This window comes from Eriocheir sinensis, unplaced genomic scaffold (assembly GCF_024679095.1).
Source record: "Eriocheir sinensis breed Jianghai 21 unplaced genomic scaffold, ASM2467909v1 Scaffold188, whole genome shotgun sequence".
Classification (NCBI taxonomy): Eukaryota; Metazoa; Arthropoda; class Malacostraca; order Decapoda; family Varunidae; genus Eriocheir; species Eriocheir sinensis.
Window position 1 is genome coordinate 329283 of NW_026111272.1, and position 23281 is coordinate 352563.

General features: G+C 43.1%; 1 protein-coding gene across 1 annotated transcript in view; it reads left to right on the forward strand.

The window, feature by feature from the left end:
- LOC126990663 (glutamate--cysteine ligase-like) overlaps positions 1–23281 on the forward strand; it is a 149849-nt gene that overhangs the window by 125673 nt on the left and 895 nt on the right. The window lies entirely within an intron of this gene.

The following is a 23281-nucleotide window of genomic DNA, read 5'->3' on the forward strand; positions in this document are numbered from 1 at the left end:
CGAGGATGTTTAGTGTTGAAGATGGTGACAGCTGAGTGTTGTCGAAGAACAGGGGATAGGTGTTTGGAAGATTGTGTCGAGTTGATAGGTGGAGAAATTGGGTTTTTGATGCATTGAAAGACACAAGGATCCTTTTACCCCAATCGGAAATGATAGTAAGGTCTGAGGTTAAACGTTCTGCAGCCTCCAGCCTGGAGTCATGTAATTCCTGTTGAGAGGGTCTTCTGTTGAAAGAAGTTGAATAATGCAGAGTGGAGTCATCAGCGTATGAGTGGATAGGACAGTGTGTTATGGAAAGAAGATCATTGATGAATAACAGGAAGAGAGTGGGTGATAGGTCAGAGCCCTGTGGAACACCACTGTTAATAGGCTTATGAGAAGAACAGTGACCGTCTACCACAGCAGAGATAGAACGGTTGGAAAGGAAACTGGAGATAAAGGAACAGAGAGGAAGATAGAATAAAAAAGAGGGCAGTTTAGAAAGCAAAGACTTGTGCCAGACTCTATCGAAGGCTTTCGATATGTCTAGTGACACTGAGAAAGTTTCACCGAAACGGCTAAGAGAGGATGACCAAGAATCAGTTAAGAGAGCAAGAAGATCGCCAGTAGAACGCCCCTTGTGGAACCCATATTGGCGATCAGATAGAAAGTTAGAAGTGGAAAGATGCTTTTGAATCTTCCGGTTAAGGATTGATTCAAAAGCTTTAGATAGACAGGAAAGTAAAGCTATAGGGCGGTAGTTTGAGGGACTGGAACGGTCACCCTTCTTAGGCACAGGCTGTACGAAGGCTTACTTCCAACAGGAAGGAAAGGTAGATGTTGATAGGCAGAGGCGAAAGAGTTTGACCAGGCAGGGTGTCAGCACGGAAGCACAGTTTTTAAGGACAATAGGAGGCACTCCATCAGGTCCATAAGCCTTCTGAGAGTTGAGGCCAGAGAGGGCATAGAAGACATCATTAGGAAGAATCTTAATAACAGGCATAAAGGATTCTGGGCATATTCCTCTTACTCATCCCCCCTATGAGTAAGAGGAATATGCCCAGAATCCTTCAGAGTAGAGTTGTTACAGAAAGTTTGAGCGAAGAGTTTAGCCTTAGTGATAGAAGAGACGGCAGTGCTGCCGTCTGGGTTAAGAAGAGGGGGGAAAGAGGAAGAAGTTAAATTGGGGGAGATATTTTTGGCTAAGAAGTCTCTGGAAGAATTAGAGAAAGCAAGGTGTTGACATTTGCTATGGATAAAGGAGTTTTTGGTTATTCGAAGAATAGATTTGGCACGATTCCGGGCGGAAATGTAAAGGTCATGGTTAGCGGGAGTTCGAAGGCTCTGGTACCTTTTGTGAGCTGCCTCTCTATCTTTGATAGCACGAGAACAAGCGTGATTAAACCAAGGGGAGTAGAGAAAGTACGTGGAATGTATGCCTCCATTCCTGAGACAATCACCTCTGTGATGCGCTGGGCACACACAGAGGGGTCTCTATCCTGGAAGCAGTAATCATTCCACGGGAAATCGGAAAAAAAGTACATCCTCAGGTCGTCCCACCGAGCTGGAGCAAAATGACAGAAGCATCGCCTCTTCCGTGGGTCCAGAGGGTGTACAGGAGCGATAGGACAGAATACAGAAATAAGGTTGTGATCGGAGGAGCCTAACGGAAAGAACAGTTTGACAGAGTAAGCAGAAGGGTTAGAGGTAAGGAATAGGTCTAGTATGTTGGGCCGGTCTCCAAGACGGTCAGGAATACGTGTAGGGTGCTGAACCAACTGCTCTAGGTCATTGAGGAGAGCAAAGTTGTAGACTTGTTCACCAGGCTGGCCAGTGAAAGAGAATGAATGCCAAAGCTGGTGGTGAACATTGAAATCTCCTAGGACTGAGATTTCAGAGAAGGGAGAATGGGTCAAGATGTTCTCCACTTTAGAGTTCAGGTAGTCAAAGAATTTTACATAGTTAGTAGAATTAGGTGAAAGATAAACATCAGAGATGTATTTAGTAATAGAATGACAATTAAATCTTAGCCAGATGGTGGAAAATTCAGAAGAGTCAAGGTCGTGGGCACAAGAGCATGTGATGTCGTTGCGTACGTAGACGCAACATCCAGCTTTGGATTGAAATTGAGGATAGAGATAGTAGGAGGGAACAGAGTAGAGATTGCTGTCAGTAGCCTCACAAACCTGTGTTTCGGTGAGGAAAAGAAGATGAGTTTTAGAGGAGGAGAGATGATGTTCCAAAGAATGAAAATTAGAACTAAGGCCGCGAATGTTGCAGAAATTGATAAGAAAGTGGTTCGAGAAGTTATCAAGACACCTCTCATGTCGGCAGCCAGAAGGGGAGTTCTCCCTCGGGGAATCTGTGGTCCCCCCACCCCCCCAAAGGCGGGGACTCCGAGGCACTGTTGTTCTACGCCATTTTGAATTTTGGGAAAAGGTGTGTGTGTTGTGTGAATGTAGTGTGGTGTAGAAAGAGAGAGGATCTGTCTTTAGAGAGCATGCTGGACTACTCTCTGGTGTTGATGAGACAATAGGGAATCGGTTAGTGAGGTAATGGGAAGGGTCTATGGAGGGCTTCAGCACCCTCCTCATTTCCCATATATACCTCACCGGGAGTGGCTTGCGCCCGTTCGGTAGGTGTCTTCCTACCGCGGTATCCTGGGAAGACCTCGGTCGGCTTGAAAGATTAAATAATATATGTCTTCGGGTTTACTGTCTAGATAACGTTAAAGACAAAAAAGGCGACCTAACTCTAGTCAGAGAGGGGCTCAAAGATCAAGAAGTTGTTCATTGCCTCTTGTTGGGGAACAGACACCTAACACTTATCCAAGACTTTAACGCATACATGAATCTATTTACCTGCCAACGTCGTGGGAAAATAATGTTTTGCGATATCTGCCTGTGTGCCTGTGAGAACAAGACAACGCTTGCTGAGCATAAGCATATTTGCCCAATGATGATTCCCACCCGCGGGATCTACTGTGAAATTTATTAATCGTGCTAAAGCATATGAGCCATCTTATTTAGCATTTTATGACTTTGAGAGTATTCTCGTAGAGCCTTCTTCGAATGGGTCAGGGTGTGTAAAGAAACATCACTTTGCCATAGCGTATGCTGACATTATAGTGAATAGAAACGGAGAAACAGTAGAAAGCGGGTCCTATTGTGGAAGTAATGCTGTAAATCATTTTATTCATACAATGCAGCGTTCCTGGAAGAAGTTAAAATTTTATAAAGGCTACAATAAAATCAATATGACCGATGAAGATACGGCACGTCACAATGAACAAACTCACTGTCTTCTCCGTAAATACGGGTTTTTAAAAGGTAAAGGAGTAAAACATCATGACCATGAAAAATCAGGAAACAATTACATTGGAGCTTATTGTAATTGATGCAACCTTCAAATGAAAAATCACAAATTGCAGCTCACTCTCATTACACATAATGCGGATTACGACATATCGTTAATCCTGCGTGAATTAACGCTACCTGACTTGAAAATCAAACTAAGACCAAAACATTCAGTTCACAAATACCATGAAGTCATCATAAATGACTTGAGATTTATTGACTCGTATGCCTTTATGTCTGGTTCACTCGCGGCTTTAGTGAACCAATTCATCAGCAATGGGAACGAACCCATATACACACAACAGATGTTGAAAGATGTGCCAGCACCTGCGTTACCATTATTGATCAAGGGAAAGCAGTTTTTTTTGTTATGACTATATGGATTCGATGGAACGACTTTCTGAAACACGTCTTCCATCTCGCGAAGATTTTTCAATTCGCTTCAAGAAGCAGAACTTTCCGAAAGTGATTATGAACATGCTCAGAATGTTTGAAAAGTAGCTGGGTGTCAGAGCCTGAAGGACTATTTGTTGCTTTAAGTAAAAGTGGATGTTGGCCTTCTATGTGATGTCTTCCCTGAGTGGAGAGGTATTTTGAAAACCCAGTGGACGTTTGATATTGTAAATTATGTTAGCCTGCCAGGATTTGCCTATGACTCTTTTCTGTTAAAAACACAGCAGGAATTAGAGGTGCTTAGTAGCCCAGACATATCATTGCATTCAAACAAATGTGCGGGGGGGCTACACAAGTGTTCTGCGTCGTTTTGCGCGCGCCAATAACATCTACACGAACCCTCAGTTTAATCCAAAACATGATAGAAGCACTTTCCTTTCATATATTGACTTCAGCAGTCTTTATCCCACTGTAATGCAAGAGAAGTTGCCATGTGGGGATATGAGAAGACTAGATGAGACAGAAATGCAATCGTTTTTTGAGCGGGGGCTTGGTCAGTCAAGCAACCAATGGCGATGTTGGATACCTCATTTTGTGCGATACTGAGGCTGTCTCACGTGAAGTCATTGAGAAAACGGATGACCTCCCACTGATCATCAGAAGACACAATATCACCAATAGAGATATATCGTCAGTCACACGCGAATGATATGGAGAAGAAAACCGTCCAGTACCGTGTAAGAACATAAAACTGATTGGAACACATGCTGCTCAGGAGAAAATGCTGTTTGCTCTGCCCCTCCTTAAACTACTTATTCAACTAGGCCTGGTTGTTAAAAAAAAGTGCATGCTATTTATACGTTTAAGAAAAAGCACTTTCTTGCGGACTTCATTCAGGATAACATAGAAGCCCGCAAAAGTGCTACTTGCCCTATCAAAAAAATGCAATCAAGTGTATTTCAAACAGCATGTTTGGTCGATTCCTGATGAACGCGGCCAAATATAGTGAAGACACAGATATTGTCACCAACCGCGAAAAGTTTTTGAAGCTGGTCCCAAGTCCTTACTTTAAACGCGTTGTACCCCTCAATGATGACCATGTAGTTGTAGTTCGCCATAAGAAATATTCACAGGTGAATCATCCAAACTACATTGGCTACTACATCCTAGAGCTGTCCATGCTGCGACTATATGATTTATTTTACAATGTCATGAAGGCTCATTACGGGGATCGGGCGAAACTAGTGTATTGTGACACTCATTCCTTAATAACAGAAACTGAAACTCCTGATCTATTACAGAGTACTCGCAGGAACCCCTCAAAAGCTATATAGACACAAGTAACTTTAGCTCCTCACATTCCATGTACAACTAAGGAAAGCTTGGATTTCTCAAGTCTGAAGTGGGGGAAAGAACCATCTCAGAATTTGTAGGTGTAAGACCAAAGTGTTACTCCATCCTCTTGGCAGACGGTGACCGGTTGAGTTCAGCTAAGGGCGTTTAAAAAAAAAAAATGCTCATCAGCGATACAAAGACGTCCTATTCCAGAAGCAAACATTTACCCTTGGCTCAGGGATTCACAGTGCGCAATGGACGAATGAGTACAATAAAATATCCCAAGAGAAAGATATCTGTAGTTGAGGACAAAGGATACTACATTAGCACCTTGGAGTCACGGTCTTACGGTCATCCCGATAATTCTACAGAGGTAGAGGAGAGGAAGGAAGAGAAGGAGGAGGAGGAGGAAGCCCAGATCATGACACTGTCAAACGAAGAAAATTTGGTGGAAGGTGATAAAAAAGGCATAACAGAAGCGAGGCTAGCCGAGGTAACGGATGGGCAAGATATCGGCGAAATGGGACAACAAGAAGAAGAAACCTATGAGTTGTGGGGAGAACGAGATATGCTGGTCGAGCAATATTTTAATAATATTTAATAAATCAAATGCTCTCATCACCCCCCCTTGAATACATGCTAGAAGATACAGACTTCTCAGAATAAATTGTAGTTGTTTATAAGATACGGACTGGTGTGAATGTTGTATATACTGTCTATAGTGTAAGAATTTGAATGCTATTTTTATGTTAAATATAAAATATACGTAAATATGTTATGTATATATGACTAATGTTGGAGTCTATGATATTATAAAATTGCTCATGATGAATCTGTAATCATAATTTGACCAAATTCCAATAAACATTGAGTTTGTTTGACTTATTTATATGTCCTTTATCAAAAACTGATGAAAACAAAACACAATAATTGTCTTAAAATTTATTTGATTTGTGGAAACATATGGATAAAACGCTTTTATGTTTTGATCTGGCTCATATCTAAAAAAAATAATAATAATGTCGCGAAATGTGCGCGGCAGCGGCGGCGGCGGCGGCGGCGGCGGCAGCGGGCGCTGTGGCGGCGGCGACATCGTGCGACGACAGGATGCGACAGGATTGCGCGCGGGCTCGGGGCGGGGCTGGGCGGGGCGGCAGCACGGGGCAGTGGTGGTGACGAGTGAGGACCTGTGTGGAGCCAGACCACTGATTTAAGCGTGTTATACAAGCCACGAAATAGGAACTTGAAAATTATTTATGCTGAGAATAGCTTCATGGAATGTAATACACTTCAATATGAAAAAATCAATAAAGTCAATACTTACTTTTTTATGGACACGTGTTAAATGCTGTAAGCGAATCTCATCACGTGTTCATCATTCCTCGAATATTCGGTCTTGGAAAACTCCATACATATTTTTTCAAGAGTTTCTCTTACACCAAAATGGGAAACATTGTAGGCAAAGTACATGGCATAAGCCCCACACACATCGCTTCGCGTGCTTTGAAGTCGAAATGCATTTTTATATATACTGAGCCCGGGGTAAGCAATATAATTAAAATAATCAAAGTATAATTTGGGGTCGAGAGCATAATTATCTAAGAACACTACCATGTTCGGTTCATAGTAGAGACAAATCCAGTGTCCCATTTCTCTTTTAGAATAACTTGGTAGCGTATTGACAATGCACACTATAGGTTTTCTATATCGAGGTATAGATTTTACCTCGTCTGCCAATAACACGCCTAAAAACAGGGCTTGTTTCTCTATGCGCCCCCTTAATACTCTTTCAATCTCCATGTTGTTCATCGCACAGTCGCTTCAAGCTCGTACATCACACTGTAGTCGTCAAAGCCCTCCATTAATTTCAACGGGCAAATTATCATTCAAGTCTTCAGCACGCAAATCAAAAGTGCAAAGCATTGCCCCCTTGCCGAAAATATCCTTTCCGATTAAGGCAAACGACTCAGGTGATAAATGCAAAAATTATCGAAAATGAGAAAATTCGTCAATGATCACCCTAAAGGCATAGAGAAAACATTACAGGAAGAATTTTTACCGACCGAGTTTAAATGGGCATTTAAATCGCCGTTTAAATCACCCCGCGCGCTCAGTCAAAGTTACGTGAGGCAGAAGATACCTTTAGAAAAAAAAATTGTAGGAAAAACACTGTAGTATTTAGACACGAATAGTTTTCTCTCTGATGGTGTCTGATACTTTCTCCTGTGCGCGCGGGACAATACTGTCCCGTACCTCTCACCAGAATTCATCAGTGCGAGTCCTTGTAACGAGGAGGATGGACATAGGTGTGTACGCTCTACTCCCACACTGCCTTTTTTTTCCTCTTATGACAAAACTGCTGATGATGCTGGCTTCATCCAGTTCAAATACCATTGTCAAGAGGATTGCCTGCTTGCAGAAGGCACGCCATGGTCGAGTAAATAATGAAGAGAGACAGACAGGCGTTCCACATGGAGCAGCGAGGCTTGACTCGCCACCACGCACCGCTGCTGCCACGACTGCTGTTCTTGATGCTTCTGCATCAACACCACCATTACCACAGCCTTCTACTTCAGTTTCAAGAGAGAAGAGCCCATCTCACCATACAACATAAAAACAAAAAAATATGAAAACGAATACAAAACAAGGAAAGACAGAGCTTCTGACAGATCATCATAACCAAGAAAGAAGATTAAAACAGAAAAGGAAGGAAGCAAATCCTACGAGCCAGATAGTTTCTAACACCAAGTGATGCAAACAAAAACTGGCAACAATGAGGGAGGCGGTGGCTCCCTGACACCCTCACCATTGAGTAAGTAATACTTCAACAAGAAGTGGGTTCAGGTGCCATGTTCATGACTCAAGATCACCTAAATAGCAAGACAGCAACATTACAATACCTGGTACTAACAATATTCGGCACAGTGTGGCCATTCATGGATGAGGAACATCAAAATGTACTTACGTAACTTTAATTGCCCGTATCTCAAAAGTGCATTGCCTTAACTTCAAAATTCCTGAGATTTGAAAGTTTTTAACCGATCTTAAATCTGTTTGCAGTTTTGGATAGAGTAGTAAAACAGCAACATTTGGTAGTTAGATTTTCCTTATAGATTGTATTGGTTGGTCACAAGGAGGATGGAAGCATTAAAAAATAGTGGAAAATGAGTACATTAATAAAAAAATCATAAGTACTATTATTTTTCGAATCCATGGATTATCTAAGTTGAAGAAGTAGAGGAATGTTCATTCTTTAATTCTATGTAGAGAAAACTAAAATCGGACTATAAACACAGAAACTCACCCCATTTTTAATGGGTAGTACATTTACAAAAAAAAAGTGAATTTTTTTTTTTTTCTTTTAAGATATCATCTTGATATTGTAGGTGAATGATCAGTAAAGTACTGCACTCAAACCATAAAAAAAATCATGACGATTGGAGTAATATGACACTTTGACCTCGTTGAGTGCCTTAAATGATCTTTGTGAAAACCAAGTACATCCAAAGTACGATGGTAAAGCTCAGCATAGTCGTAAGGGAATTTACTAGGAATATTATACATGGTTGTACCATTAACACTTAAGCTTATTTGACTTATATCGCCGTGACTCAAATACAATGGATTTAGCGCATAGTCGCTAGAATGAGCTCCCATGCTCGTTATAATAAGTGAGAGTTTTTTTTCCGGAATAACATTACCCCACGGTTGATCTTACGTTCCTGAGGTTTGGTCTTTGGCTAGCACATAGGTTTTCAAGAGGGTTTTGGTAAATGTCGATTTTAAAAGATTCCTCGATGATTTTTTTCATATTGAAGTGTATTACATTCAATGAATCTGTTCTCAGCGTAAATAATTTTCTACTAAGGATTTCAGAGGCTGTGCGGCCTCGTTTTTTGGGAATAATATCGTAACGAACAATCGTATCGGTACGAGATTTTGCGACAGTGTATTTCACACACTGCCTTAATTTTGAAGGGTATCGCCAACCGCCACAAGTAGAGAATAAAGGCACTTGTCCCTATACCAAGAGGTAAGTCATCAGTGTCAGGCAAAGATACGAACACAACCAGATCCGCCCACCTTGACTCCCTCATCTCCGCCTCCTCCCTTCTCCTCAATCTCTCTCTCTCTCTCTCTCTCTCTCTCTCTCTCTCTCTCTCTCTCTGGAAGATACATACATACTCGAGAATGATTTTTTTTTTTCAATTAAGGCATGCTTGATGTGATACTGGGACTTTAATTTTGAGCATAGTGATACACATCTGGGCCGTGGACGTAATGACATGTGAGAGTAGGGTGAGGTGGTAAATGATGACTACCATGATTGATGGTAGAACGATTGCTCGCTTGTATTTGTTTCTCTCTCGTTTGTTTTTTGTTGTTTTCCTTTTTGCTACCTTTCTTCGTCACCTGACTTTGACTCGCGGCACCAGTCGTCAAGTGTACCAGAGAGAAGATAAAATGGCCACTAAGATACAGCACTGTCGCCATGGCTGCAGAAATGCGTTTGTCACGCGACTTGTTAACTTTTTTAACAAGGAGAAGGCCAGCAATAGCCTTAAGATTGCTTTGAATAGGTAAGTTTTTATTGTTTTCTCTTGTTTAACATACGAAAACGTACACCATAAACCACCAAACCACTACGCTACCAATAGTTACGGAGGTAATTAGGCTATGTAAGTAACACGTTACCCTACTCTCAACTTTATTTAAAGGATGCCTATCAGTATTAGAAAGAGTATATAACGCCACTACAATTAATGCATGCCTTTCATTCATTATAGTTACGAAGCTACATGAGAGAGAGAGAGAGAGAGAGAGAGAGAGAGAGAGAGAGAGAGAGAGAGAGAGAGAGAGAGAGAGAGTGAGAAGGGCGGAGGCGGGAGATGGAGGGAAGAGGAACAAGGTGGGCGGAGCCTCTGGTAGTTGTGTTCGTATCTTTGCCTGACACTGATGACTTTACCCTCTTGGTATAGGGACAAGTGCCTTTATTCTCTACTTGTGGCGGTTGGCGATACCCTTCAAAATTAAGGCAGTGTGTGAAATACACTGTCGCAAAATCTCGTACCGATACGATTGTTCGTTACGATATTATTCCCAAAAAACGAGGCCGCACAGCCTCTGAAATCCTTAGTAGTTCCTTTATCGTGGCTTGTATAACACGCTTAAATCAGTGGTCTGGCTCCACACAGGTCCTCACACGTCACCACCACTACCCCGTGCTGCCGCCCCCGCCCCGCTCCGCCCCGTACCGAGCCCGCGCGCAATCCTGTCGCATCCTGTCGTCGCACGATGTCGCCGCCGCCGCAGCGCCCGCTGCTACCGCCGCCGCGCACATTTCGCGACAGTAATTTTTTTTATATATGAGCCAGATCGAAACATAAAAGCGTTTTGTTTCCACAAATCGAATAAATTTTAAGACAATTGTTGTGTTTTTTCATCCGTTTTAGATAAAGGACATATAAACAAGTCAAACAAACTCAATGTTTATTGGAATTTGGTCAAATTATGATTACAGATTCATCAAGTGCAATTTTATAATATCAATGACTCCAACATTAGTCCTATATATATAACACATTTACATATATTTTATATTTAACATAAAAATAGCATTCAAATTCTTACACTATAGACAGTATATACAACATTCACACCAGTCCGTATCTTATAAACAACTACAATTTATTCTGAGAAGACTGTATCTTTTAACATGTATTCAAGGGGGGGAGAGAGAGCATTTGATTTATTTCTTCCTGTTCCGCGGCTAGCATTAGCATGTCATCCTCCATCGGTACCTGTATTTTCGAGGGAAAATATTGCTCGACCAGCACATCCCGTTCTCCCCACAACTCATAGGTTTCTTCTTCTTGTTGTCCCATTTCGCCGATCTCTTGCCTACCCATTACCTCGGCTAGCCTCGCTTCTGTTATGCCTCTTCCATCACCTTCCTCCAAATTTTCTTCGTTTGACAGTGTCATGATCTGGGCTTCCTCCTACTCCTCCTTCTCTTCCTCCCTCTCCTCTACCTCTGTAGAATTATCGGGATGACCGTAAGACCGTGACTCCAAGGTGTTAATGTAGTATCTTTTGTCCTCAACTACAGATATCCCTCTCTTGGGATATTTTATTGTACTCATGCGTCCATTGCGCAATGTGAATCCCTGAGCCAAAGGTAAATGTTTGTTTCTGGAATAGGACGTATTTGTATCGCTGATGAGCAATTTTTTTCTTTATGAACTTTGAAACGTCCTTAGCTGAACTCAACCGGTCGCCGTCTGCCAAGAGGATGGAGTAGCACTTTGTTCTTACACCTACAAATTTTGAGATGGCTCTTTCCCCCACTTCAGACTTGAGAAATCCGAGCTTTTCTTTGTTGTCTGTGTTGTACAAGGAATGTGAGGAGCTAAAGTTACTTGTGTCTATATAGCTTTTGAGGGGTTACTGCGAGTACTCTGTTAATAGATCAGGAGTTTCAATTTCTGTTATTAAGGAATCAGTGTCACAATACACTAGTTTCGCCCGATCCCCGTAATGAGCCTTCATGACATTGTAAAATAAATCATATAGTCGCAGCATGGACAGCTCTAGGATGTAGCAGCCAATGTAGTTTGGATGATTCACCTGTGAATATTTCTTATGGCGAACTACAACTACATGGTCATCATTGAGGGGTACATCACGTTTAAAGTAAGGACTTGGGACCAGCTTCAAAAACTTTTCGCGGTTGGTGACAATATCTGTGTCTTCACTACATTTGGCCGCGTTCATCAGGAATCGACCAAACATGCTGTTTGAAATACACTTAGTTGCATTTTTTTGATAGGGCAAGTAGCACTTTTGCGGACTTCTATGTTATCCTGAATGAAGTCTGCAAGAAAGTGCTTTTTCTTAAACGTATAAATAGCATGCACTTTTTTTAACAACCAGGCCTAGTTGAATAAGTAGTTTAAGGAGGGGCAGAGCAAACAGCATTTTCTCCTGAGCAGCATGTGTTCCAATCAGTTTCATGTTCTTACACGGTACTGGACGGTTTTCTTCTTCATATCATTAGCGTGTGACTGACGGTATATCTCTACGGTGACATACGACAGCCCATTGCAGCATAGGAGTCTAGAAGACATTTCACTCCATTTCTAAACTCTAGAGATCTCTTGTTGCCTAGGAAGTTTTCACAGAGGAATTTGAAGGATTCCCAAGCTTTAAGCTCTGTCTCATCTAGGGTTGTGAGGAGGTTATTGTCCTTCAGGAGTTCTTTTATCTGCGGACCTACAAATAAGCCTTCCTTCAGTTTTGCCTCTGTGATTTTTGGAAACTTAGCCTTCACATATTCGAAACCTCCTGAGTTTCTGGGTTTACAAGTGGCTTACTCTGGACGCTAAAAAAACCCGGCTCATATGATTTTCAGGCCACTCTGATTGCACATAGTGCTTGGCAGTTGCTCTTATTAAACCAATCGCTTAGTCCATTTGAACAAGCTGAGCAGATGATATGCGGTGTCCAACTCTTATCTTGATCTCCAAGAGAGTATCCAAAGTATAGCTGGTAGATCTTCTTGATTTCAATTGTGATGACACGTTGCTGAGCTTTGGTGGTAAATGAACCACAGACATAACAAAATGTATCAGGACTGTTCTTGCAATGCCTAGACATCCTGAATAGAGTTTGATGATGGTGATGATGGTGGGACACCTGAAACAAAAAGTAAAGTTTTTGAAGGTACAAAAAATGATCGATGAAATATTTTATGAAAAATGCTTGACTCAACGATCTAAAATAATAATGGAAAACATAAAATTACATAATGCACACTTTTGGTTATAAAATACCAATCAGCATTTACCTGTAAAAGACGTTTACATGTAGCGATGCTGCTGATTGGAGTTATATGTCTCTCTTATCTCATCAGAAAAGCTGTGCCTGATAGAAGAAAACCGATTACATTTTTTAAATCAGCGGGCAAAACTAAATATTAAACACCACATAATATATCTGATGAAAATTGGCTGTTGACCAGTGTAATGGTAACGCAGGTGCTGGCACATCTTTCAACAGTTGTTGTGTGTATATGGGTTCGTTCCCATTGCTGATGAATTAGTTCGCTAAAGCCGCTAGTGAACCAGTCATAAAGGCATAAGAGTCAATAAATCTCAAGTCATTTATGATGACTTCATGGTATTTGTGAACTGAATGTTTTGGTCTTAGTTTGATTTTCAAGTCAGGTAGCGTTAATTCACGCAGGATTCACGACATGTCGTAATCCGCATTATGTGTAATGGGAGTGAGCTGCAATTTGTGATTTTTCATTTAAAGGTTGCAATAAGCTCCAATGTAATTGTTTCCTGATTTTTCACGGTCATGATGTTTTACTCCTTTACCTTTTAAAAACCCGTATTTACAGAGAAGACAGTGAGTTTGTTCATTGTGACGTGCCGTATCTTCATCGGTCATGTTGGTTTTATTGTAGCCTTTAGAAAATTTTAACTTCTTCCAGGAACGCTGCATTGTATGAACAAAATGATTTACAGCATTACTTCCACAATAGGACCCGCTTTCTACTGTTTCTCCGTTTCTATTCACTATAATGTAAGCATTCGCTATGTCAAAGTGATGTTTCTTTACACACCCTGACCCATTCGAAGAAGGCTCTACGAGAATACTCTCAAAGTCATAAAATGCTAAATGAGATGGCTCATATGCTTTAGCACGATTAATAAATTTCACAGTAGATCCCGCGGATGGGAATCTTAGTCTTATGATCATCATTGGGCAAATATGCTTATGCTCAACAAGCGTTGTCATGTTCTCACAGGCACACAGGCAGATATCGCAAAACATTATTTTCCCACGACGTTGGCAGGTAAACAGGTTCATGTATGCGTTAAAGTCTTGGATAAGAGTTAGGTGTCTGTTCCCCAACAAGAGGCAATGAACAACTTCTTGATCTTTGAGCCCCTCTCTGACTAGAGTTAGTTCGTCTTTTTTGTCTTTAACGTTATCTAGACAGTAAACCCGAAGACATATATTATTTAACCTTTCAAGCCGACCGAGGTCTTCCCAGGATACCGGGGTTGGAATGTTACGTGTATTAATACATGTCAAGTAAGCATTCTCCCATTGCCTGTCTGATGGAACTACATTTCTTGACTTTAGATAGCGATAAGCTGTTAGCACTTGGAAAACACAGTCCGTGGGTCCTGAAGGGTTGAGAACTTGTGTTTTCCATGGAACACCCTTAGGATAGGGTACATACTCTCCATTACTAGTGTGCAGCATTATAAGAGAGAAGGAAAATTTTACGCTAACTATTTCATCTAACGTTAATCCACTGCCCTCTTCGTCTGACATGTCATGTTCAAACCGATTAACAAAATATTCTGATAGTTTACGTACATATGAATCTATATCATCATAGCTAATTACCTGCATATGACTTCTCATATACATATCTTTATATTGGTGTCCATCATCGGGGTCTTCTCTGACTAAACGCAGATGCAAGCGCGGGTCCCCGACACCAACCGCGCTGGTGATTCTCGCCATACTGCTCTTAGTTCAACAATGATGACAACTCAGGCAGGAAGAGGTAGGAAGACACCTACCAAACGGGCGTGAGCTACTCCCGGTGAGGATATATGGGAAGCGAGGAGGGTGCTGAAGCCCTTCAAAGAACCTTCCCATGTCCTCACTAACCGTTTCCCTTTTGTCTCATCAACACCAGAGAGCAGTTCAGCATGCTCTCTAAAGACAGTTCCTCTCTCTTTCTACACCACACTACATTCACACAACACACACCTTTTCCTAAAATTCAAAATTCAAAATGGCTAACGAAAACACCGCCTCGGAGTCCCCGCCTGGGGGGGGGACCATAAATTCCCCCAAGGAGGACTCCCCTTCTGGCTGCCGACTTGAAAGGTGTCCTGATAACTCCTCGAACCTCCTCTTTATCAATTTCTGGAACATTCGCAGTCTTCGTTCTAATTTTCATTCTGTGGTACACCATCCCTCCTCCTCTAAACCTCACCTTCTCTTCCTCACCGAAACGCAAGTTTCTGAGGCTACTGACAGCAACCTCTACTCTGTTCCCTCCTACTATCTCTATCCTAAATTTCAATCTAAAGCTGGATGTTGCGCCTACGTGCGCAACGACATCACTTGCTCTCGTGCCCACGACCTTGACTCTTCTGAATTTTCCACCATCTGGCTAAGACTTCATTGTCATTCTATTACTAAATACATCTGTGCTGTTTATCTCTCGCCTAACTCTACTAACTATGTAAAATTCTTTGACTATTTGAACTCTAAAGTGGAGCACATATTGACTCACTCTCCCTTTGCTGAAATCTCCATCTTGGGAGATTTCAATGTTCACCACCAGCTTTGGCTTTCATCCTCTTTCACTGACCAGCCTGGTGAACAAGCCTTCAACTTTGCTATCCTCAACGACCTAGAGCAGTTGGTTCAGCACCCTACTTGTATTCCCGACCGTCTTGGAGACAGGCCCAACATTCTAGACCTCTTCCTTACATTCTAATCCTTCTGCTTACTCTGTCAAATTGTTCTCTCCGTTGGGCTCTTCGGATCATAACCTTATTTCTGTTTCCTGTCCTTTCGCTCCTGTACATGCTGTGGACCCACAGAAGAGGCGATGCTTCTGGCATTTTGCTTCAGCTTGGTGGGACGACCATACATTGTATTTTTGCGATTTCCCGTGAAACGATTACTGCTTCCAGGATAGAGACCCCTCTGTGTGTGCCCAGCACATCACAGAGGTGATTGTCTCTGGAATGGAGGCATACATTCCACGTTCTTTCTCTACTCCTCATGCTAATTTAATCATGCTTGTTCTCGTGCTATTAAGATAGAGTGGCAGCTCACAAAGGGTTCCAGAGCCTTCGAACTCCCGCTAACTATGACCTTTACATTTCAGCCCAAAATCGTGCCAAATCTACTCTCCGACTTACCAAAACCTGTTTTATCAATAGAAAATGTCAACACCTTTCTTCTTCTAATTCTGCCCGTGACTTCTGACATCTAGCCAAAAATATCTCCTCCAATTTCATTTCCTCTTTCCTCCTCTCCTTAACTCTGACGGCAGCACTGCCGTCTCATCTGTCTCTAAGGCTGAACTCTTCGCTCAAACTTTCTGTAAGAACTCCACCCTGGACGATTCTGGGCATATTCTTCCTACTCATCCCCCCGCTGACTCCTTTATGCCTGTTATTAAGATTCTTCCAAATGATATTTTCTATGCCCTCTCTGGCGTCAACTCTCAGAAGGCTTATGGACGTGATGGAGTGCATCCTATTGTCCTTAAAAACTGTGCTTCCGTGGTGACACCCTGCCTGGTCAAACTCTTTCGTCTCTGCCTATCAACATATATCTTTCCTTCCTGCTGGAAGTATGCCTTTGTACAGACTGTGCCTAAGAAGGGTGACCGTTCCAATCCCTCAAACTACCGCCCTATAGCTTTACCTTGATGTATATCTAAAGTTTTTGAATCAATCCTTAACCGGAAGATTCAAAAGCACCTTTCCACTTTTAACCTTCTATCTGATCGGCAGTATGGGTTCCGCAAGGGGAGTTCTACTGGCGATCTTCTTGCTCTCTTAACTGACTCTTGGTCATCCTCTCTTAGCCGTTTCGGTAAAACTTTCTCTGTTGCGCTAGGCATATCGAAAGCCTTCGATAGAGTCTGGCACAAGTCTTTGCTTTCTAAACTGCCCTCTTTCGGATTATATCCCTCTCTCTGTTCCTTTACCTCCAGTTTCCTTTCCGGCCGTTCTATCTCTGCGGTGGTAGACGGTCACGGTTCTTCCCCTAAACCTATCAACAGTGGTGTTCCACAGGGCTCTGTCCTATCACCCACTCTCTTCCTGTTATTCATCAATGATCTCCTATCCATAACAAACTGTCCTGTGCACTCATACGTCGACGACTCCACTCTGCATTATTCAACTTCTTTCAATAGATGATCCACTCAACAGGAAGTACCCGACTCCAGACTGGAGGCTGCAGAACGCTTAACCTCCGACCTTGCTATCATTTCCGATTGGGGCAGAAGGAACCTTGTGTCCTTCATTGTCTCAAAAACTCAATTTCTCCACCTATCAACTCGACACAATCTTCCAACACCTATCCTCTATTCTTCGACAACAGTCAGCTATCACCATCTTCAACACTAAACATCCTCGGTCTATCCTTAACTCAAAATATCAACTGGAAACTTCACATCTCCTCTCTCGCTAAATCAGCTTCCTCGAGGTTGGGCGTTCTGTGTCGTCTCCGCCAGTTCTTCTCCCCCGCGCAGTTGTTATCCATACACAGGGTCCTTCTCCGCCCTCGTATGGAGTATGCATCTCACGTGTGGGGAGGCTCCAATCACACGGCTCTTCTGGACAGAGTGGAGTCTAAGGCTCTTAGTCTCATCAGCTCTCCTCCTCCTACTGATAGTCTTCTACCTCTTAAATTCCGTCGCGATGTTGCCTCTCTTTCTATCTTCTATCGATATGTCCACGCTGACTGCTCTTCTGAACTTGCTAACTGCATGCCTCCCCCCCTCCCGCGGCCCCGCTGCACACGACTTTTTACTCATGCTCATCCCTACACTGTCCTCTCTTGCGGCCACCTTTTTTCATTCTTTTTTAGGAGCAGCGAGTAGCGTTTTTTTTTATTATTGTTTCCTTTTTTTGTGCCCTTGAGCTGTCTCCTTTGTTGTAAAAAAAAAAAAAAAATCGGTAAAGACGTCCATTTTATAACACCCTTTTTTCCCGACTCGCTTGACTTTCTTTTCCCCGCTTCCTCTCGTCAATTTCATTGCAGCTTGCTTTAAGGAATTAATTCCATGCTTTTTTACAGAGCTTTTCAAGTTGCTTCCCTGTGACATATCATCTAGAACATTGTTTCCAAATGTTCTAGCTGAAGGCACAATGACATTTTTCACTAGGAATGGGAAAGCTCTTTTAGCGAGTCCAGCTAAAACCGAGAAAACCCCCCGCCCTTGTGATAGCTTGGCTCATAAGAAAGTGTGACTATATCATCAATACCACTCCCTCGGGATGATATCTGTTTGCCATTCGAAAACAGAGTATGATATTCTGCTATGGAAGGAGGGATGAATGTAACCCGCATGGTGCCGACAAGGAGACTGTCTTTTCAAATAGACAACATTTCTTTTAATAGGGCAAAATGTACTCAAAGATTCAACGCGACCGGATATGAAGTAAACATGTAACAAGGTATCCTTCTTCGAAATGTATAGGAAGACCTTTTTGATCTGTGAGTTTAATAGAAATAGAATCAATTAGTTTGGATTTAAGGGGCTTATATATAGTTGGATGCACGCCTTTTGTTAGGCCTCCGGAGAGTGAAAAGGCATCAAGAATATTTACATTTTTCCCCGCATACCTAGAGGGATTGACAAGGTTAGTGTGTGTGTGTGTGTATGTGTGTGTGTGTGTGTGTGTGTGTGTGTGTGCGCGCGCGCGCTCGTGTGAGTGTGTGTATGTGTGTGGTGGGGAAGGGGGAAGGAGGAAGAAGAGAGATTAAGGAAAGATGAAGGAAACGATAAAAGGGAAGGGGGAGGCACTTCCTAGATTTCAATCTGCTGACCGTCCTCTGACCGCTCCAGCTTCCTGTGTGTGTGTGTGTGTGTGTGTGTGTGTGTGTGTGTGTGTGTGTGTGTGTGTGTGTAAGTGTGTGTGTGTGTGTGTGTGTGTGTTTTTGTGCGTGTGTACGAGAAAGAAGGAAGAGGTAAAATGGTTTAGGAACGACCCCCAGAAGGTGTGGTCTCTCAGATCCATTTAGATAGTCACATGCCGATTCGTAGATATCAATCTTTACCCAGATATCTTAACCCTTTAACTACCACCTCTTCCGTCATCCCCCCGTTGACCACCCTCTCTTCCGTCACCCCCCCGCTGACTGTCCTACCCCCACTCCCGTCACCCCCCCGCTCCAGCTACCCCCACTTCCGTACATTTGTCCCTGCTGTACTGGCTCTCGAAGTGCTGCATGAGGAAGCGAAGCCTCTGGGACTAAAGGTTACCAAAACTCAAGTCCAGACGTTTGGAGGTTTGCTGGATGACACAGTTCAGTCCGTTAATGCGTGTGATGAGAATGTCAAGGTCACCCAAAGTTTCACATACCTTAGTAGCGTAGTAGATACCAATGGTGGGTCTTATATCAGGCAGTAACTCGTCGGATTGTCCTGGCCACGGTGTTATGGAATCGCAGAACACGAGTATATGGCTTTATCGATACATATGCAGCCGAACAAAGTTTACAGTTTTTAAGTCGCTTCTGCTCCATGTCTTACTTATTGTATGGGTGTGAGACATGAACACTGAATAGTGACTGGTATAGGCGTGTTGATGCCTTTGGTATTAAGTGCATTTGCAGGATCATGGGGTATCGCTGGAATGCCTTCATGTCAAACCAGCGACTACGTTATGAAACTGAGTCGAGACCTATTACCAGCTGAGTCCGTGAACGCCAACTCCGGCATTATGGGCATGTGGCACTCCTCCCGGACGTCTATCCTGCTCATGAGGTTGTTTCTGTACGAGACAACCCTGAATGGACCCATGGGGCGTCCACGTAACTCATGGAAGAGACAACTTGATCGTTACTGTCTCGCCTCCCCTCTCCATTGCCCCCCCCCCCTCTCTCTCTCTCTCTCTCTCATAACTACCCCCTACTTGCCCCTCTCTGTCTCTCCTTCCTCACTCCCTATCTCGTTCCCACCCTCTCTCCCTCCCTTTCCTTCGCCCTCTTCCTCTCTCCATCCCCATCTCCCTCCTACTCTCTCTCTCACTTATTCTCGCTTATTCACGCGCGCGTCCCTCTGCCCTACGAAAAAGAAAAAGAAAAGCAAATATATAGATAAACACTACTCACTTGCTCTCTCCTCCTTACCAAGATGGCGCTAAAGAAATGTTCGACTTGCACAGGAAACTTCTCTGGTCATTTCTTCTCGAGACGATCGACCGTCTGCAAGATCTGCCTGTTGACACAGCAGATGGAAACGAGACTCCTTCAACAGGACGAAAGGCTGACGGCTGGCGAGAAGATCACCGAACTAACAAGTACTGTTGATACCTTGCAGGAGTTTATCCAGGCCAACATCGTCGCCCCTGCTGCAAGTGACGCCTCATCACCCTCCTCACCTGCACTCGATGCCCAGCCACCTTCCGAAGAAGACACGTCACACGTGTCCGGTAGAGCTGACGCTGAATGCTTCACCCCCGTGAGAGGAGGAGTCAGACCCACCCCTAGAGCCATTTATCCTACTCATTGCTACAACAGATTTGCCATACTGGAGGAGGAGGACGAGGAACAGAGCACCTTCTTGGTCGGTGACTCTATGATTCGCCATCAGGTGGTTGAATTCTGTGGCAGAGTCCCCCGTCGTAGGCGTAACTACTGTTATCCTGGAGCTGGTGTTGACGACATCACAGCTGCCCTGGACGAGGTCACCGCTGTGGCCTCTAATGACTCACTCTTTGTTCTCCACACAGGTACAAACGACGTCACCACGACCCGGTCTGAGGAACTGCTGGACAAGTACCGTAGGCTCATTCAGCAGTATAAGTCTAAATCCCCTAATATTTTGATTTCAGGAATTCTACCACGGACATGGGATGAGGGCGACTTCTACAGTAAGGCCTTCAGCCTCAACAACCGCCTGCAGACTCTCTGCGGAGAGCTTGACGTCGAGTTCTTTAACGCCTGGAACGATTTCTACGGCCAGAGTAAACTTTTCCAAAGGGACGGCATACACCTGTCCCCCATCGGGGCAGCCAGATTCGGAAGGCTCCTCAACAACGCCGTACGTAACGCCCGAACAACAAAAAACGACTCTCAGCCACGTCCTTCCATCCCGCCCGTGTAAATAGACACCATACACCGCAACAGACTCGTAGCATTGAACCCTCCAGTACCACCACCTCTATTACCTAGCTTCAAGATAACCTAAGAGGCCTTAGTTTCAATGCGCGTAGCCTAAGAAACAAGTTTGATGAACTGCGATGTCTTGCTCTGACAGAAAACTTTGACGTAATTGCTATAACCGAAACATTTATCGACACCACTAATATTTCCGAATACAACATAGATGCCTACAGATTCTTCAACAATGATCGTGTAAACCGTAGAGGGGGTGGTGTCGCCCTTTTTGTCAAAATCTACTTGCAACCCACTGACAAAACACCAAGAAACAGTAACGTTGAACATTTGTGCGTGCGAGTAAACACTGCAAAAGTCAATTTGAATATATCTGTCACTTACAGGCCTCCGGGGCAATCACTCGATGCCGATCTTGAAATGTACAGCGTCTTAAGGCAGTCACTTAATAACAGCGACTCACTGATACTAGGAGACTTTAACCTCCCCCATATCGACTGGGCGACACTGTCGGGTACAGAAGGTGAGTCCCACAGAATGATCGAATTTCTAGAGGAAAATTATCTAAGCCAAATGGTTTCTGAACCAACTCGACAAAATAACATACTTGACCTTGTTATAGCGACCCAAGATAACCTAGTCAGTAATGTCACGGTAGGAGAACACCTCGGTTCCTGCGATCATAAACTAGTGCGCGTTGACATTAGAGCTTAAACATCGGTGACTGAAAATAAAGTAAAGGTGCCCAATTTCAAAAGAGCCAACTTCGTAGAAATCCGACGAAAACTAATAGATATGCAACTATCAGATGACGGCAATGTAGAGGACGCCTGGCTAAGCTTTAAAAATCACTTACTCACTCAGCAGGACACATTTGTCTCCTTGTGCGAGAAGCGAATTAACACTAATAAAAGTCCACCTTGGTTTAATAGCGAAATTAAACACTCAGTCAAGGAGAGAAAATTGTCTTACAGGTTAAAGAAAGAGCAAAGCACGCCCGAAAACATTAGACTTTACAATGATGCCAGGCGACGAATAAACAGATTAGTGCGTCAGGCAAAGCGTAGATATGAATAAAATATTGCAGCCAACTGTAAAAATAATCCGAAATCCTTCTTCAGTTACTTAAACAACAGAAAGGCGATCAGAAGTGGAATTGGACCTTTAACAAACAGCGTCGGTGCACTAGTGACTGACAGCCAACACGTTGCAAACCTATTAAACAATTACTTTTCCTCAGTGTTTAATAATAACAGTCCTCCCGCCACCACCACCAACACCAGTACTAATGTAAATCCCGAGCATGCATTGTCTAACTTTGAAATAAAACCCGATGAAGTCCTTAAAGCCCTCAAATCACTTAAAACAAATAAAAGTCCTGGACCTGACAAAGTATATCCAACTCTGCTGAAAGAAACAAAGTGCGAAATACTCTCCTCCCTCACAACCGTATTCAATATGTCCTTGCGACAAAGCATCGTCCCTTCAGATTGGAAAAAGGCTAACGTGACACCGATTTTTAAGAAAGGAGACAAAAAAGTACCAGGTAATTACAGGCCCATTAGTCTAACTTCGGTTGTAAGTAAGCTACTTGAGGGCATAATTAGAGACAAAATTGAAAGTTACCTTGAAAGCCACTCACTGATTGGGGACTCACAACATGGCTTCCGAAACAAAAGATCCTGCCTATCAAACCTATTAACCTTTTATAACGACTTCTTCACTGTTTATGACGTAACCAATTCACTGGACGTAGTCTATCTTGATTTCCAGAAAGCGTTTGATAAAGTCCCGCATCATAAATTACTTTACAAATTAAAGCAAATAGGTATTGACGGTCAAGTAAACCAATGGATCGCGAATTGGTTGAGCAACAGACAACAAAGAGTAGTGATTGACGGATTTAACTCAGAGTGGGCGCCTGTCACTAGTGGCGTCCCTCAGGGCTCGGTTCTTGGCCCAGTGCTCTTCATCATTTACATCAACGACGTGGATGTTGGACTCAATAACCGCATTAGTAAATTTGCAGACGACACAAAGATTGGTAACTCGGTTCTGACTGACGAAGACAGGCAAAGCCTCCAAGAGGATTTGCACAAAATTTCAGCTTGGTCGGATAGATGGGAGATGCCCTTTAACGTAGACAAGTGCCAGGTCCTTCAAGTTGGAACGAGGAATAAGAAGTTCGAATACGAAATGCGCGGCGTTAAACTCAAAAGCGTTCAATGCGTCAAGGACTTGGGGGTCAAAATCGCGTCAAACCTCAAATTCTCACAGCAATGCATCGATGCAGCAAATAAAGCGAACAGAAT